This window comes from Herpailurus yagouaroundi, unplaced genomic scaffold, assembly GCF_014898765.1.
Source record: "Herpailurus yagouaroundi ecotype Mexico unplaced genomic scaffold, PumYag 28, whole genome shotgun sequence".
NCBI classification, from domain to species: Eukaryota; Metazoa; Chordata; class Mammalia; order Carnivora; family Felidae; genus Herpailurus; species Herpailurus yagouaroundi.
The window spans coordinates 160,387,189-160,393,188 of NW_024412376.1; positions in this window are offsets into that span (position 1 = coordinate 160,387,189).

The window sequence follows — 6,000 nt, forward strand, 5'->3', positions numbered from 1 at the left end:
GGCCCCTAAATAACTGATTTTAGTTTATACTCCTAGTAAGTGCCAAAGTCAGGATTTGAACTGGAAATCTGGATCTTTGTCCACTGTGTCATGCTGCTTCCTAAGTGGAAATTGTGTCTTGAACGCATTTATTCATTTGCAACAACTTCTAGGGAGGATGAAAAAAATCTTTATTTAAAGCACAAAGACCCGCTTCCTATTTCGTCCCTTTTTCCTCCAGCCCCTTAAAGAGCCAACTGAAGTGAGTCTAAGATCCAGCCTTAGCATTGTCCCCCATCTACCCAAATGGATCTGCAAACCCCATCACTGAGGAGTGAAAGTCGTCAAATTTCGTTTTGTACAACATCAGTTTAAAAACACGTTTTCCCCTCTTACCAGCTAAATTGTCTTTTACTTTGTAAACTGTTTCTGTTTTTCAACAATTACATTACAATGTGTTCCATTTTAACCGCCCTGCTGCTCCATCCTTTATAAACCCAAATAAAGAAATAGTTATATAACCAAGAAACATCAAAAAGTGAATAAAAAGAAGATATTGCTTCAGATGACTCTCCATTTGCTGAGGACAAAAAAGCAATTTCACATTTTATTTTTTTTTATATTTATTATTGCATTATTCTTTTGTTTACCTTGTAACAAGTGGGAGCCCGATAGCATCTGTCGCCCTCCCACAATTTAATTACATATTCCATATCTTTATTCTCACTTGGCAGTGTCTTCGCATGCCCAGATCTACCTTATCCGCCACTTCCAAGCTCACAACGCATGATTTTTGTAATTAAGTGAGCGGCAAGTTCGCTACCTCCATCCGTAAATTGAACATTTCATAGTTTTAAAGCACTTCTAATAAACTTCCCTGAGTCTGAATCCCCATTACGTCCGCCATCTTCCCCTGATGACTCAATTATCTCCTCAGGGGAGAATCTGTTCAATACCAAGAATTACCTTTTCTCCACAGAGGGGGGACTTGAAACAATGACTCTAAACCCCTCTTTCTTTCACTCCGTGTCTTCAATGAATAATTTATACTTGTGCCAATCTGTTTTCTGTCTTTCCTGACTCTTAGTCTTGAAAACCACAGAAAGGACATATTCACCCCGTCTCCTTACTTACCACACAGAATACAGAAAGCTGTCTGTAGTCCCCTCTGCCTGTTGGATTAATCTTCATTCAACATAAAAAAGTAGGAACTCTGATTTTTCCCTATTGTTTTAATGTTTTTCTTTCCCTATTCAAATATTAGTTATTCATCGAAACCTACAGAAGCTTTCCCAAAAAATCACCGAGCATTGTTTTTGGGGGGGGGGTCACATTCACTCTTCCTGATGTGAAAGTATAGAATGACAATCTATAAAGAAATTAGAAAATGCAGAAAAGAACAAATACAAGCTGCTCTTAACTCCATGATTATTAGATGACTCATGGAATATACAGTCATATGAACAAAGGAGAATTATGGAGACACTAAGAAGATCAGTGGTTGCCAAAGGTTAGGGAAGATGGATGAAGAAGAGAGCAAAGGAGTTTTAGAGTGGGGGGGGGGGTGTGCTCTGTATGGTAATATAATCATGCATACAAACCATTATACACGTGTTCAAACCCATGGAAGGTACAACAGCAACAGTGAACTCTGTGATAAACTACAGACTTTGGGTCACTAGGCATCAATGTAGCTTCATTGACACTAACAAATGTACAATATGCTGAAGGTTAGGTATTTTTGCGCAGGGGCTTGTTTCGTGTGGGTGTCAATCTATCAGTGGCCAGTGTGGCTGGACCAGACCTTGTGGTCCTTACTTGTGGTTCTTCCTACGAATGCAAGATGCACTTCAGCAACAACCATCAGGCAACTTTAAAAACATAAACGTTTATGACTAGAAGCGTTGGGAATTACACAGGACACCTGGGACACAGGGCAAGGTAGAGGAGTAGAGAGAGACTGATGATATGTGGGCCTGGGGCTCTGCTTCTGTTGGGGTTGAGGGTGGGCGGGCTAATGTTTCAGGGGCTAACTCTTTATTGATGGGTTGAAAATAGAAGAGTGGGAATTTAAAGTGATGGAAGAGAAAAAGCAATGGTCCAAATGATCAGTAACTGAAATTAATCAAGATCTCAAAAACAAAGGAGCCTCAGTTGGGAGAGGAAGCCTGGTTCTTTACTGGTCCTGTGGCTGGCAATGGGTTTATTGGAGATAAGGGTCTTTGAAGTGGATAACTAGGCAATCAGTGCTTCAGTCAGGCACTTGGTTTACCAAAACAAACATGCTGGAGCATGGGTGCACGCGCGCGAACACACACACATACACACACACACACACCCAACAGCTGTCAGCACTTGCACTACAGAAGTAAATGCAAAATCTCTGTACTTTTCCCTCTGTTTTTCTGTAAACCTAAAACTGCTTTAAAAAGAAAAAAAAAGGGGCGCCTGGGTGGCGCAGTCGGTTAAGCGTCCGACTTCAGCCAGGTCACGATCTCGCGGTCCGTGAGTTCGAGCCCCGCGTCAGGCTCTGGGCTGATGGCTCGGAGCCTGGAGCCTGTTTCCGATTCTGTGTCTCCCTCTCTCTCTGCCCTTCCCCCGTTCATGCTCTGTCTCTCTCTGTCCCAAAAATAAAAAAAAATAAAAAAAAAAAAAAAGTTGAAAAAAAAAAAAAAAAAAAAAAAAAAGTCTTTAAAAAATCCATGATAGAACATACCTGCAGCACTGTTCAAAACTCCAAAGCGATGAAAAGGTGAAATAAAATCGCATTCAAAAGAAATATAAAAAAAAAATTTCATATAAACACCCAATAAATCTGAAGTCATCTCTGTTGTATGCCAAATGGAGTATTGCGTTTTTACCCATTTTATTATGTACTTGAAAAATTTTAGATGCCCTATCTATCTATCATTGTCCAAGCTCTTAATTTACTCTACACACAGGTGGGTTGCTCAGAGATCCCTCTGATTTGGGGGCTTCAAATAGCTTTTGAAGAGCAGAATTGTGGTGGCAGATGTTCAATATTTAATGAGCACATAGCAGATGCCAAACACTGGGTTAGCACAGGGGCTACAAAGACTTACATGACGTGCTTCCTGCTCTAACTGAGGCGAGGCAGTAAGACAATACATACGGTATAAGGAAATAGGTCTTATAATAGCACATGCAAAATATGTCGTAGATACAAAAAGAGCTTTCATTGAAACCTCTTTTTCTCATGCAAGTATCGTTGGCTTATGTCTGTGTGGATTCAGAGAGTTGAAAATGATCACATTTCCTTATTTTATCATTTAAAGAAAAGTATTTATTAGAATAAACCTATTGTTTATCTAGAATGAACCCTGGATTTGGCGTCCCATTTATGCACGCCAAACTTTATTTGATATTAGAAAGGAAAATACCCAGCCTCCCAACCCTCTGTCCCCCTCCGATGGCTTTTTACATCCAACAGAGACTGCTGTTTTTTGATATTATTTGATATTTGATTTGATTATTTGATATTTGATTTGATTATTTGATTGATATTTGATTTGATTATATTCATTATGTGACATTATTTGATATTAAACAGGAAAATACCCAGCCTTCTAACTCTCTGTCCCCCTCCGATGACTTTTTACATCCATCAGAGACTGTTGTTTTTGATATTATTTGATATTTGATTTGATTATTTGATTACTTGATATTTGATGTGATTATTTGATTATTTGATATTTGATTTGATTATATTGATTATTTGATATTGTTTGATATTAAACAGGAAAATTGGGTATTTTTTCTTGGGATCCTTGATGATCATTGCATCTTTCTCAAAAACTTCCACGGGCTCCCTATTGCTAACAAAATGCACACGTGTCCTAGGCAGGCATTCAGTTCATCTGAAATTCAGGCCCATTCTTACTTTTTCAAACGCACTTTTTACACCTGCTTTCCAAGCCTGGTTGAGTCGGGTTTGGTTCTGTCCTCTTCATGTTTAATTCTCTGCTTGTCTTTTCCATCCTGACCCCTCTGTCTAGAACAGATCACCCTATGTCTATATGTCCATGTGGCTCCCACCCTTAGCTTGACCAACCCAAGTGCCTAGTCTTCTTGGCTGAGAATCATTGCTTCTATTGAAGTCTCGTGGCATTTGAATGGTGGCCCTGTTGCTTGCACTACACCTATCTTGGACGTGTACCTTACTCCCCATAATAGACGGAGAGGGTCTTGGGAGGAGAGCCTGACATACCTCTTCCTCACTGCCGCACATACAAGTGGGATATATGTGCTGAATGAGTGAATGGATTAATTTCATTTCCCTTTGAAAACATTGGACTACTATAGTGATTTTTATTGGGCTTTCCAACAGAAAGTCACATGGGCTATGAAGCAGACTGAAACAAGAATTAAAACTCAGAACATAAAGAAGAAAAAGTGTGGCATAAACTTATGCTAATCGCAAAACAGTTTACAAAGTAATCCTTTTAATTTTTAAACGGGAAACACAGAAACGGGAGGGGTGTATAAGATGAGGATAAAGATTCAACATTATAACACGTTGAAGAGAAAAAGAGCTACTCACTCATCGCCGTCCCGGCGAGTGATCTGTTACTGGAAAAGCGGAAACAATATCACTCAAGTGGTTTTAGAGGTAAGGTTCTGAGGCAATGCAGCGAGGACAGCACTAGAGTTTAACAGAGACTCATATCACACACAACACTCCGACATACCCTCTGGAGACCTCGTACAATTTGCCTGACCTGTGTGTGTTGATCTCCTAAAATAATATAGCAATAGTTTCAAGTGTTCATGGAGAGGATCAATTGGCGAATGTCCCTAGTAAGTTAAACACCCCAATGCAAGAGTAATGATTACTGAAGCAAGCATTGCATTAAAATCATTTACAGGTTGGAAATAATTTTTAACAGAATTCAAAATATATCTGGATTAAAAGCATCTAGAGAGCTAATGATGGACAGCTTAATGGCTATAGTTAATAATACTATATTAATTATATACTAGAACATTTGCTGAATGTAGATTTCAGGTGCACTTACCACACATGCACACACACACACACACACACACACACACAAATGGTAACTAAGTGAGCAGACAGATATGTTAATGAGCTTAACTGTAGTAATATATATATACATATATATATATATATATATATATACACATGCCTATCAAAACATCATGTTGGATAAGTACCTAGTAGAGAAATTGCTGGATGGTATTTTTAACTATTAACTTTGTGGGAAAGAAACTGAGGGGTACTGGAGGGGAGGGAGGTAAGGGGATGGGTTAAATGGATGATGTGTATTAAGGAGGGCACTTGTGATGAGCACTGGGTGTTGTATGTAAGTGTTGAGTCACTAAATTCTACTCCTGAAACTAATATTATACTGTATGTTAACTATCTTGACTCTAAATAAAAGTGTGGAAAAAAAAGTCATGTTGTAGACCTTAAATATATACATTTTTTTATTTAAAAAAACTGAAAGAAAGAAGAAATGGGCTGTAGTAGCTACCGCTTGAGGTAGCGGGACATCGAAATAGCAAGAACATTAGGTTACAGCAGTAACAATTATAACAACAAAAGTAATGGCTACAGATGCAGGCCACTTTTTATCTTTATTTCAAAATCTTTAAAGCAGGATTTTATTCTTTTGTTTAAAACAACAAATTCCAGATTTGTAGAGATCTGCTAGAACTTTAAGAAACATAGCACTAAGGGGCACCTGGGTGGCTCAGTCGGTTAAGCGTCTGACTTCAGCCCAGGTCATGATCTCACGGTTTGTGGGTTCGAGCCCCGCGTCGGGCTCTGTGCTGACAGACCAGAGCCTGGAGCCTGCTTCGGATTCTGTGACTCCGTCTCTCTCTGCCCCTCCCCTGCTTGGGATTCTGTGTCTCCCTCTCTCTGCCCTGTCCCTGCTCTCTGTCACTCTTTGTCTCTCAAAAATAAACGTTAAAAATTTTAAATAAAAGAAAGAAAGAAAGAAAGAAAGAAAGAAAGAAAGAAAGAAAGAAAGAAAG